General features: G+C 36.5%; 1 protein-coding gene across 1 annotated transcript in view; it reads right to left on the reverse strand.

Annotated features, from left to right (window-relative positions):
- Positions 1-14,012, reverse strand: part of LOC136833351 (tyrosine-protein kinase fyna-like) — a 188,052-nt gene that overhangs the window by 97,379 nt on the left and 76,661 nt on the right. The gene's annotated exons all lie outside the window — the stretch shown is intronic.

Below are 14,012 nucleotides of genomic sequence, written 5' to 3' on the forward strand. Positions count from 1 at the left end.
TCTCTCTCTCTCTCTCTCTCTCTCTCTCTCTCTCTCCTCTCTCTCTCTCTCATAATAATAATAATAATAATAATAATAATAATAATAATAATAATAATAATAATAATAATAATGGGCTACAGTGAAGCTGAATTATTTTGTGAAATTCGTTTTATCATCATAAAGTTACTTTATTCACGCATTTTTTTATGATGACCACCCATTGGCAACATCAATGTGTGTTTTTCGATTGATGAGTAATAACAGTAACAACATGCAACGGCTATTAAACCGTTATACACAGGGTAATGATGCGTGCATGAATTACATCTAATAACTCATAAAAGTTTTATAACTGTATTTTATGTAGGCGGTGCTGATTAAAATACATTGCCTATAAACATTAATTTATAGAAAATGAGATGGAGGAAGCACGATACGAAGTGATGAAAGATGTAAAATCTAGAAATAAGGTCATTTCCATCATTACACCAACATATGCAAGTGATAAAATCTATAAATAAGGTAATTTTCATCATTACACCTACATATGTAAGTGATAAAATATGAAGGGATTATTATTATTATTATTATATTATTATTATTATTATTATTATTATTATTATTATTATGTATTACATGTTATTACATTCCCTATCTTAGCAAACTATTACAAAATTGTTCAGTAAAGATACGGCAGGTTTTACAGTGCTTGCTTCAACAAGAATACAAAAACATACAAAAAACCACAGGAAGGTTTCAAAATCAGAGTAAATACACGATTTCAATGTTCAGTGATATAGATGAATTAACGAATTCCAAAGCAGCAACACAAAAGATGCAAAAATGTGTAAATGTTCAATTAGTTGGATAGAACAGTCCCTAATTATCCAGGCATTACGAACAGAATCGCTTCTAGATATCCAAGGATGAGCTGACAAGTTCACTAACGTGTAATACAATCCTCAAGTGCAGTAGAGGAGTTAACCCACAATCCTTCACGCTCTACGTAAAAAAAAAAAATCCCTAAATGTCAAAGAAACAAAAGAGTAATCCCCTAAATACCAGTAGGAGTGACTGACGTCTAAAATTTCTGAAGAAAATAATCCTTCGGTGTTCGAGTAAGAGTCGAATCGTCTCTAGAAATCACAGAAGAGCTCACTAATGCTTTACATCTGCTTTAAGAGCTGAGTAATCCTTAACCTGAATATGTAAATACAGAATATTCCTTAATCTTGTCTACGTAAGTGTTGAATAATCCCTAACTTGTCTACGTAAAAACTGGATCATCTTTAACCTTGTCGACGTAAGTGTTGAATAATCTTTAACTTGTCTACGTAAAAACTGGATCATCTTTAATCTTGTCTACGTAAGTGTTGAATAATCCTTAACTTGTCTACGTAAAAACTGGATAATCTTTAACCTTGTCGACGTAAGTGTTGAATAATCTTTAACTTGTCTACGTAAAAACTGGATCATCTTTAATCTTGTCTACGTAAGTGTTGAATAATCCTTAACTTGTCTACGTAAAAACTGGATAATCTTTAACCTTGTCTGCGTAAGTGTTGAATAATCCTTAACTTACCTGCACAAATACTGAGTAATCCTTAAACTTGTCTACAAAAGTATTGAATAATCCTCAACTTGTCTACGTAAAAACTGGAAAATCCTTGTCTACGTAAATATTGAATAATCCTTAAATTCCTATAGAAAGTTAGATAATCCTTGAAGTTAAAGATAGAAATGGCGTACAAATAAATAATCAGAAAACGTCCTTGATTATATAAAAGCTGGATAATCCCTAAAAATCTAAGCAACAACAAAACAGCAACTAAACAATTGGAAATCATCCTTAAATATCAAAAGCAGAAGTCCCATAACCCCTAAATGCACAGGCAGAGGGATTCGCTGCCTTGCCAAGATCTCTTTTCCTATTCAACCTGACCTTTCGTGTTTGACCAACATCAAGCGGGGTCGACCTTATCGATCGGTTTCCACGTATCAAATCATATTATTTAACAAGGCGGTCTGGGTTGGGAAGGAAGGCTTGAGGGGGGGGATATTTCTTCAGGAAGAGTGGGTTCTCTCACACCTACAACATGGAAAGGAGAAACATTTTTCATAAATAACATGGAAAAGGAAAGAAAGAGAGAGAGAGAGAGAGAGAGAGAGAGAGAGAGAGAGAGAGAGAGAGAGAGAGAGAGAGGAAGCTCTTTTTCCTCTAACACAGGCCAAGAGTAAGTTTCTCTTTTTCTACAACATGGAAGGGGACACATTTTCAAAATAAGATGGAAGGAAGAGAGAGAGAGAGAGAGAGAGAGAGAGAGAGAGAGAGAAGAGCTCGTTTTCTACAACATAGGGCAGAGTGAGTTTTCTCTTTTCTACAACATAGAAAGAAGAAACATTTTCATATATAAAATGGAAAAAGGAAAGGGAGAGAGAGAGACAGAGAGCGACTTTCTTCTACAACATAGGAAAATGCGAGAAAATTTCATACCTTTAAACCCTGGCAAAAAGGAAAGTTTCTCTACATCAAATGAGGAAAGGAGAAAGAGAATCTCTAATTTCTTAAAATCTCTGAGAGAGAGAGAGAGAGAGAGAGAGAGAGAGAGAGAGAGAGAGAGAGAGAGAGAGAGAGAGAGAGAGAGAGAGGAATTTTCTCTCTACTATAACCAAGGGAAGAATGAAGAGCGTGACTTTTCTCTTTTCTACAACATAGTAAAAGAAGACTTTCCTTGTCTACAAAACCTGAGTGAGAGTGAGGGAGAGAAAGAGACTTTCTTCTCCTCTACAAAAACTATTAGAGAGAGAGAGAGAGAGAGAGAGAGAGAGAAGACTTAAACCCAACAACGATGAAACTAAGACGTGTATTGCTTCTTTAATCAAGTTCTATTTGCAAGCACACCTGCTTTTTCGAAAGATGCAGGTTGTGTCGTTTACATCATCCTACTAATTAAAGAAATTTCCATGGGTGAAAAAATGAAAAGCATAAAAAAACGAGCAACAAAACAAAATAAGGTTATAAACAAGCAAATTGCGGTAACATAAGAGAGGGTAGATCGATTGACGTGGGACTGAACAACAGCAAATTTAAACCTGGTGTTCAATAACCGTAGACTATCGTTGTTACACGGAAATATATGTGGGTACATTATTCAAATAAGTTCATAACATCTCCCTCTACGCAGCCTCCCCAACCAGGTCAAAACGACAGAATAATATTACAATAATTGATTCATAAAGTTTAATAACAGTCACAGTTCACGGAGTTTAACTCAAATTAACGGTAAAAAGGGGCGAAAATCATTAACTATGATCGCTTATGGCACATTACTGGAAAAAAATTAATTTTCTTTGTGAAAACGATATTTATAATATTTTCAGTCGTTTACTTCAAGGTTTTTTAAACATTACATTTCACTGTTTAAACCTGCGTGTCTCGTAACGCCTACTATAGTCTATTTTTTTAAACCTGGCAAACTTGCACTTAGCTGCTTGCCGCTGATTGGATGGACGTCCTGTTGTCCGAATCTCACAGTTTTGTTTTCACACTGTTTCAGAATTGTGATTATACTGTTATAGAGAGAGTTAAGAGGTAAATTATGCAATGTTGTGAATATACCAGTTGTAATAAACGTAAGTATTAAGAACTTACATGCCGAATTATTATATATATTCAACAGTTATGAAACAACACTTGCCGAAGCCGTAGACTAGAAATTCGTTTAAAACGCATAAACTTTAATGTTTAATTTCTAGAAGGCTAGATTTCTAGCGCAATGTCATTAGTGGTTTGGAAATAACAAAAACGTATTTATTGTACATTGCTGAAGGTTCTCTAACGCCTAAGAACAAAACTATCGTAGAAATTTAAGCTTGGCGGAAAAGTTGAGGAGGTGGAGTTGTGGGAGGAACAGCCAAAGGGTTGACGTAAGGTTGACGTACTCTCAGCGGGAGGTTCAAATCTGGGTTGTGGTGCTCTTGTGTTCCTAAAGTAGTCATTAAGATGTTTATATATCATATATTGCTAATTTTTTTTCATTTCAAAAATACTGAAGACGGAATGTCATTAATATTTTAGGATATGTAAAAAGGCAAATTGAACATGCATTGAATTTATGAATACTTTTTTCTCCAGCTAGTGTGCTACTCTCAGCTATAAAAAATTTCAGTAAATTGACTGCTCTTCAACTACTGATTTTAAGTTACGTCTTCGCCTGGTGTTTGAAGTTCCTTCATGTGTGCTTTGATCTGTATCTCGTCTTGTGGCCATGGCTGAAATAGTTGAAATACTGTAAATAGTCAGGCACCTGCTCTATAGCCGATTCTACGCTGAATAATTCTGGTTGTAAGTGGTGTGTGCAGACGACAACTCACCGGCTGTTCCTCCCACAACTCCACCTCCTCAACTTTTCCGCCAAGCTTAAATTTCTACGGTAGTTTTTTGTTCTTAGGCGTAAGAGAACTTTCAGCAGTGTACAATAAATACGTTTTTGTTATTTCCAAACCATTAATGGCATGATGGCGCTAAAAATCTAGCTAGAAATTAAACACTGAAGTTCATGTGTTTTAAACGTTTCTAGTCTATGGTTTCGGTAAGAGTTGTTTCATAATTGTTAAATATGTATAATAATTCGGTATGTAAGTTCTTAATACTCCCGTTTATTACAACTGGTATTTATATAACATTACATAATTAGCTCTTAACTCGCTCTATGACCGTATAATCACAATTCTGAAACAGTGTGAAAACAAAACTGAGATTCGGACAACAGGACGTCCATCCAGTCAGCGGCAAGCAGCTCAGTGCAAGTTTGGCAGGTTTAAAAAAATAGACTATATGTGGTTAAGAAAGAACTTCAATATATCTACCAAGACCAATCGGCCTTGATAGCTAATGGCATATCTTTTGAGAGAGAGAGAGAGAGAGAGAGAGAGAGAGAGAGAGAGAGAGAGAGAGAGAGAGAGAGAGAGAGAGAGAGAGGTTAAAACACTAGAGCCAGTATGATATAAAACGTTCAAACTAAAAACATTAACTTTCCTTTCTATTTCCTAGTCGTGAGAATTCCCATACTTTCAACATACAACAGGAAAATGGAAATGTGGAAAATAAAACGATGTAATACCCTTCAATAGAAGATAGAGCAACCATAAGCCAAAATTCTCGTCATACTTGAAAAGCCATGAGGTCTCCTGTAGCAAGTTTCATAGTGCTATATCTTTATGTTGTTTTATTATAAACAAGTAAAATATACTTCGGCGCAATCGAGTTTTCTGTACAGTGTATAATGCTGTATGAAACTCTCAGCCGCGGCCCAAGAAACTGAGTTGTTGGCACCTATAGAGGTGCCAGACGCACGATCATGGCTAGCTTCAACTTTAAATAAAATAAAAACTACTCAGGCTAGAGGGCTGCAATACGGTATGTTTGATAATCAACATACCAATTTGCAGCCCTCTAGCCTCAGAAGTTCTTAAGATCTGAGGGCGGGCAGAAAAAGGGCGGACGGACAGTTAAATAGCCATCTCAATAATTTTCTTTAACAGAAAACTAAAGTAGTTTCAAATAATCGGACATTTCTAAAACGCGCAGAAAGTTGTTTCAATGACGCACAGGCTCTCTCTCTCTCTCTCTCTCTCTCTCTCTCTCTCTCTCTCTCTCTCTCTCTCATGCGTGAATCATCTGTTTACCTCAACTGTAACTTTAAAGATGGACGTACAGAGGCTGAGAGTTACAATAAATACAACCAGTTGGTCAGGCATTGGTCAATAAATGTTTAACCACGTTAAGTCCTGCTGGGTGGTGGACGTTTCAACCGATATATTAAAAGAAAGAAAGAGAAAAAAAACTTGTCAGTAAAGATACTGGACAAAAACCAAATGAGATAAAACATTATATATATATATATATATATATATATATATATATATATATATATATATGTGTGTGTGTGTGTGTGTGTGTGTGTGTGTGTGTGTGTGTGTGTGTGTGTGTGTGTGTGTACATACAAAAAATAAAATCTACATCAGCAAATAACTGGAAACTAGTCAATCAATATATGAACCCTACGGCAGCAAGGAAGTTCTTAAAGATATGTGTCCTATGCACACAAATTCCTGAGATCGTCATACATAAACAGATGTGCTCCTATGTCTACTTGACGATTAGAATATGGTTCCATACACTGAATTATACGACCAAGTGGAACAAGAAAAAAGCCACTTCTTAGCTGTTATCTACTTTCTCTTAAGAACCGGCTTGTTATATAAGATTTTTAGGGATCAAAACTATCATCATGGCTATCTTAACTATTATCATTAATACTAACTGATTATGAAATTTAGGTCTTGAACACCAAGCGCCGAAACCCATCAGGATTACTCAGCGCCATCATTAATGTTACCCTGTGCTTTACGGACATGAACCTCAGTCTGCGACAATGAAACCATACCTGATATATTTTGCAGGTCTGAGACTAAAGCTTACAAGAAGAACCTTAGGAGTCAGATGGAAAGATATGAGTTCCCGAATATCATAAGAAACCCTACGCGTTGCACGGTGCTGGATGCAAAGATATTGATGATGATGATTAGTGCATAATTGTTCATATAGGTTAATTCAAAAAGGCAATATCTTGCAAAGCACGATTCCAAAGAGTTCACAAACAGTGATCAAGCCAAGAAAAAGATTTAAATATTAAATACAAACTGTATATAAACAGCAACTAAATTGGGGACAAATTTACAAAATGCCGTGATAGCTGATCCTGCAACTCTCAAATACGCCCTCTCTAAAACTATAAGCAAGCGATACCGGCCATGCCATGCTCACGTGCGCGCGCATGCGTCTGTGCGTAATATTCCCAATCCTGGAAGGATGACCGTCCTTCCTTAAAGGTGCAATTCCAGGTCAACAAATAAACGACCCTCGGCGGTGTCTAACAAATTCACGAACAATGGCGAACAAGTACACAGGACCACGGATGGGGATGGGATTAAATCCATTACACTACATCAAAAGACCATTACGTTTTTCGTCTGAATTCTTCAGAAAATATCGATTTCATTCTTGCGTGAAGAACGGTGAAAATCATTGTAGACAATCTTAATGTACTGAGTATTGTACATACACGCATGCATACACCTACGTACACACACACACACACACACACACTGTATATTCAAAATTGTACATGCAGATGTACATCGTAAACAAACTAAAATACATAATCCAACAATACACACACCTTGTGCAAGCTACCTCATAATGTGTGTACACACAAACATACCTTTGTGCATGAACAAACTCCCAATCCTGTATGCGCAGAATAAAGCTCAATAACATAATCACACACAAACACAAACATACACACACCAACATCTATGCAAACACTAGCACGAATCGTGAACACAGACAAAACATTGCCTTTCCCTCGCCACCTGACACAATCATCAGGGGATAGAAGTTACCAGTTACCCGTGTCACATTAGAAAGCACATTTCGGACAAAGCACTGAACGCGGCCGGAAGCGACTCCCGCGTCGTAAACAACTCGATCATTTCCACTGCACGAGTTACAACAATTTTACCATTTTATTTACATTTCTTTTAATTAAAAAAAATCCATGTTACGTATCGTTAGATGACACGCAGAATGTTACTTAATAATTGTAGAATGTTACTTAATAATTGTACGTGATTAAAATTTAGAATGTTATCTATCTTTGCGTGATGAAAATTTAAAATGTTATCTACCTTTAGTTGATGAAAATTTGGAATGTTATCTATCTTTGGTTGATGACAATTCGAATGTTATGAAAATTTAGAATGTTATCTACCTTCAGCTGATGAAAATTTAGAATGCTATCTACCTTTAGTTGATGAAAATTTAGAATGTTATCTACCCTTAGTTGATGAAAATTTCGAATGTTATCTACCTTTAGTTGATGAAAATTTCGAATATCTACCCTTAGTTGATGAAAATTTCGAATGTTATCTACCTTTAGTTGATGAAAATTTAGAATGTTATCTACCTTTAGCTGGTGGAAATGTCGAATGTTATCTACCCTTAGCTGATGAAAATTTAGAATTTTATCAACCTTTAGTTGATGAAAATTTAGAATGTTATCAACCTTTTAGTTGATGAAAATTTAGAATGTTATCAACCTTTAGCTGATGAAAATTTCGAATGTTATCTATATTTAGTTGATGAAATTTTAGAATGTTATCTACCCTTAGTTGATGAAAATTTCGAATGTTATCTACCTTTAGTTGATGAAAATTTCGAATGTTATCAACCTTTAGTTGATGAAAATTTTGAATGTTACCTACCCTTAGCTGATAAAGATTTAGAATGTTATCAACCTTTAGCTGATGAAAAATTAGAATGTTATCTACCTTTAGTCGATGACAATTTAGAATGTGATCTACCTTTAGTTGTTAAAAATTTAGACATTTTGTCTACCTTAAGTTGATGAAAATTTACAAAATTTTAACTACCTTTAGTTGTGTATTTTATCAAAAATTTGTCTAAAAAATCTGTTATTTTTTGTTAGATGACACAAACACAATGTTATTTACCAGTATCTGATTAAAATTTCGAACGTTATCTATGTTTAGTTGACGAAAAGTTAGAAATTTATCTATAAAAATCTGTTATTTTTTCGTTACATGGCACAAACACAGATTATCATTTACTTTTATTTGATTAAAATTTTAGGACGTCATCTACCCTTGGTTGATGAAAGTTCATAAATTTATCTATAATATTCTATGTCATTTTTCGTTACATGGCACAAACAGAATATTACCTCCTTTTATCTGATTAAAATTTCGAATGCTATTTACCTTTAGCTGATGACAACTCAGAAATTCATCTCTGGCAAAACATTTAAAATGATTTAAAATGTTATTTACCTACTGTTGACAAAATAATCAGAATATGGCTTATCCTTACTTGATTAAAAAAGGTTAGATAATTACTTATGCAGAGCCGACACACACACACACAAAATAAATAAATAAAAACAAGCAACAGGAAGTTAGAATGTAGAACGTTATTTACGTCAATATAAAGGAAACCGTCGTACACCCAAAGACAAGCCCTTCTATTCTCCGTAAACATTTTGTTTATATACTTCTTTTGTGCCTCTAACAAAAGCGGGGAGAGAGAGAGAGAGAGAGAGAGAGAGAGAGAGAGAGAGAGAGAGAGAGAGAGACTGACTTCACCACTTCCTCTTGGAGGCGAATATTAAAAGATTCACCAAATTAATGGCGTCTGAAGCGGCCTATTGTGACGGACCAGCAGAGTACGATAACAAGCCCGAGCAGAGGGCTATGATGCTTAAAGCTGATGGCTCCATAGGACGCTCGCGCGCAACCTCTGCTACGAGAGAGAGAGAGAGAGAGAGAGAGAGAGAGAGAGAGAGAGAGAGAGAGAGAGAGAGAGAGAGAGAGTCTTAAATATATATAGAGGCATATACACTGCGGAGTACAAGTATATTTAACATGAATAATAAGATATAACTAGTTAATGAAATGCACAAATGTTAACAAGAAAAGAGAGAGAGAGAGAGAGAGAGAGAGAGAGAGAGAGAGAGAGAGAGAGAGAGAGAGAGAGAGAGAGAGAGAGAGAGTCTTATACATACAGGCTATACTGGCTAATGGATTCGCCAAATACTGAAAAGTAAAAGTATGTTTAAATGGTATATCGAGTAAATGAAATGCGCAAAAGGAGAGAGAGAGAGAGAGAGAGAGAGAGAGAGAGAGAGAGAGAGAGAGAGAGAGAGAGAGAGAGAGAGAGAGAGAGTTTTATATTTACAGACTATAAAAACTAAGGAGTACAAGTATGTTTGACAGAAATACCTAGTTTATGAAATGAACAAACATTTACAAGGACAGAGAGAGAGAGAGAGAGAGAGAGAGAGAGAGAGAGAGAGAGAGAGAGAGAGAGAGAATATTGCATAAAGTTTTTTTACACGCTCAAGTTTCTCAGCAACCTGTGTGTGTGTGAGAGAGAGAGAGAGAGAGAGAGAGAGAGAGAGAGAGAGAGAGAGATGTGTAATATTGCATAGATTCTTTTTACAAGCTCAAAGTTTCTCAGCAACCTGTGTGAGAGAGAGAGAGAGAGAGAGAGAGAGAGAGAGAGAGAGAGAGAGAGAGAGAGAGAGAGCATGCTTCGCTCAAAACCCTTACTGCCGCAACCAGTGTCAGTGCGAAGGAACAATAACAACGGCCTGAGATATGGCATTACTGAAATTCAAGATTCCTATATTTTCTATTTCTTTTTAAGAGGATGACGGTAGGGTGCAAAGCCCAGAGTCTTGGTCTAGCTGAGAAATGCATCACCGGAACTAAAAGAAGTAAAAAATAAATAAAAATGTGTTAGGGAGAGGGGGCGTACAGCCGAAGGAACAATGCACGAACAAATATAAGGACAGCTGATAGAAGCTGACGCTATAATTGATAAAAGTAAAATAATGAATAGAACAAACAAATATTAGCAAAAATACACAATTGTAGAAAATTTAATAAACATACACAATGCTGAATAACAAATACTGAATCGGAATAGAAATCACTGCCACTGCTACCACTACAAAATGCTAATATTAATAAGAAAAAAAAAGGTTCAAATAACCAACGGTGTGTATAATCGTATAATCGCCATAAACTTGTGCAATGGCCATGAATCGACGATACCTCGCAGGACACGCCGAGGAGGATCGCAAAGCAAGACACCGTCTTCGTCTTGTTTTTATCACAGATATAAAGGTCATCAGACGAGCAGAGATTTGGGAGCTTCCTGCGCTTCCGGAGCTCGCTCTCTCTCTCTCTCTCTCTCTCTCTCTCTCTCTCTCTCTCTCTCTCTCTCTCTCTCTCTCGTAAGCAGCTTTTCGGTCTATTTACAATTCTACCCATATTTCTCCTGTTACCTCGAAAGAGTTGAGAACCCTTTTCACTGGTTTGTAATTATCTCTCTCTCTCTCTGGATGCGTAGTAAGAATTCTAAGACGACCTAGAAGGGGCCGCGTTGAAAGACGCCACGGCATTCGCCCCTTTTTACTCTTCTTCGTTCACTTATCATTAGTTACATGTCCCGTACCTTTCGCATATACTCCAAATGTTTTTGATGTCTGTGGCCTCCGGACGTGACCATAGTTATTGTCACGCCATTTTAAAGAATCGGACAAATCAATAATACATAGTGTTTAGGACAAAAAATAATCAAAAGTGGAACTACATTTGATATGAATATGTAACACGATCTGGCAACTTAACAATTAGAGAGAGAGAGAGAGAGAGAGAGAGAGAGAGAGAGAGAGAGAGAGAGAGAGAACGGAGTAACTGAAAAGGAAAGTACCTGAACACTGACACAGAGCAAATGGAATGCGAATTTGGAAAGGTTTTCCGTAAACTCAGAACGAAAATGTACTGTTTACAACTCCAGCAACATTCCTCTCGTCATTCATGCTCCCGAGAACATGATTCACCAGGGCCGTATATTTTTGTGCATCGATTTTCCAGCATATTCAACTTGGCACGGGCTCTCTCTCTCTCTCTCTCTCTCTCTCTCTCTCTCTCTCTCTCTCTCTAACACATTCACGACCGGGCGCGCATGCATACATACACAAATTCATACATACACAAGTACACATTATATATGTGTGTGTATATATATAATAATGTATATATATATATATATATATATATATATATATATATATATATATATATATACATACATATACAGTATCTGTACACCCGTACATATGCATACATCTTTCCATAAATAGCCTGTCTTTCTCTTCCACATCCTTATTCACATGAACAAGGACTCTCTCTCTCTCTCTCTCTCTCTCTCTCTCTCTTCTCTCTCTCTCTCTCTCATGCGCGCGCACGCACACATGCACTCGCTCTCTTTTCAAGAAACACACACACACACACACAAAACATTTGGGCACATATACAAATAGCCTACAGAGCGTCAACTCGTCCACGTATACACACACACACACACACAGACAGCCAAAACTATGCGCGTACTCATCAAAAATGAACGGCCTGAGAGAGAGAGAGAGAGAGAGAGAGAGAGAGAGAGAGAGAGAGAGAGAGAGAGAGAGAGGAGGGGGGGGGGGCAAAACTCCATCTGGGCTCCGTTCTTCCAAACCACCCTCCCCCCATCGACCTCCTTCTTTAGTCTCTCTCATAAAGATGAAATCTATGACGCGGGCCCCCACCCCTCCCCCCCATTTTCTGATTTGACCTACTTTTTTAATGTGACGCAAAGTGAGCGTCGTATTAAAGAAGTATATTTCATTTGCGTTAGAAAGACAAGGTAGGCACGAATTGCCAGGACAGAAAAGCTACTGCAAGTCTCGGGGGGCAAGGGCCCGAGCGTGGCTGTGCTGTTGGTAAGGAAACGCACAGAAGGTGCGGATGAAAAGAGTTGCCTGAAGGCATAACTTCTGCGCACACCATGAGCAGTGATGCTTGCTCGATGGAGCTAAGGTAGTGGTGGTTAATCCTACATTTAAGACCATGCACATTCAATCAGTTTAAGCCTTTACATCGTATGAGCGGCCTTCATTATACGTCTGGCAGTGATACCTAGGACCGTCTCAGCGTGAAAATGAAGCAATATTATTTGAATACGTTTAGTTACCTTTCTTCTATAGGTAGACTTAGTTGTAAACCATTTTGTGGTTTTGCATTTAGTAAAAATTGGTTATGGTTTTGTAAACATAATGAAAATAGTTATGGTTTTGTAAATAAAGTTAACTAGTTTCCGTATAAAGACACAAGAAACAAACCTAAAATACCGGCTTTTACTGAATTAGGACATTGACGCACAAAGTAACAAATCATTCAAATCCTCGAGATGGTATGACTGTCTGTTGGTTGCGTAAAGAGGTCCACATCAGGCCTACGACACCCTTTCAAGATATTACTAAATTTGGGCGCTACCTGAAGGCAGGTGCCTGTGCTGGCATAATGCCAGCCTAATCCTACCCAATGCATGGATAGAAAGTTCAACGCAAAGTATGAAAAATACCATTTAAAATTGCTTGGTAACTTCGTGAACACACAAAAGAAAATTATCATCATCCTAGTTTTACAGTCAAATCTGAGATTCACAAGAACAAGAAAGGTAGAAGACTAATTTACGGTTCCCAGGAAAATATTGATTTAGATATTTTACTAGAAACAGCTGTCAAGCCTCGGCCATTTAACCTTACACTATGCGCTAAACATAACATTATCAATCAAGTTATTTATATAAAAAAAGTCTGACGAATGGACAGGCATAACGAGGCCGTGATATAAACTAGAAAATAAAACCATAAAACGTGTGTAATCAGTAAAATTGAATGTAATTATGAAAAGTCTCCGTAAAACACAGAAAAACATATTCGCTCTCACTCAAATAATCATTAACGTGTGTTTTTCCATTTCCGTTTTGATTATGTGTTGTTCAATTTCTGTTTTGATTAACAATACAAAAGCAACCAACAGGCACTCACCTGTAACAGTAACTAAAAATATAAAAATATTATATAAGCTCAAACTTAGCAATTATTTAATTATAAAACTGTAGCAGTATTAATGCATTCAACAATTCTTGATAAAATATGATACATTTCATACATAACTGCAATAAATGGGCTGATATTTGCTTTCATTAGCAAACCATTTCCTCACGAAACATGACAAGTCACTGACACAGCTGTCCTCTAACTGGAAAAAATTCAACATAAAATCCCCGTTGTTAACTAATGTTGATAATTTTTTAAAAATTTCATTTCGAATCGAAAATAACACTGTAAAACTGTAAAAAAAAAAAAAAAAAACCTTGTTACTCAAGGATACCTTACGCTGAGTGAATCTACCAGGTTACGAAAAGCTATTTCATTACATACGCAGCCGTGCATAATTCCCGTGGGATTTCGAAATGTCATCGACAGAATCACACTGCAGTTTTGAAATAAATCTTGCTTGAAGTTAACACTCGCGTATATCTCTACTTTCCTTCA

This window comes from Macrobrachium rosenbergii, chromosome 51 (genome assembly GCF_040412425.1).
Source record: "Macrobrachium rosenbergii isolate ZJJX-2024 chromosome 51, ASM4041242v1, whole genome shotgun sequence".
Classification (NCBI taxonomy): Eukaryota; Metazoa; Arthropoda; class Malacostraca; order Decapoda; family Palaemonidae; genus Macrobrachium; species Macrobrachium rosenbergii.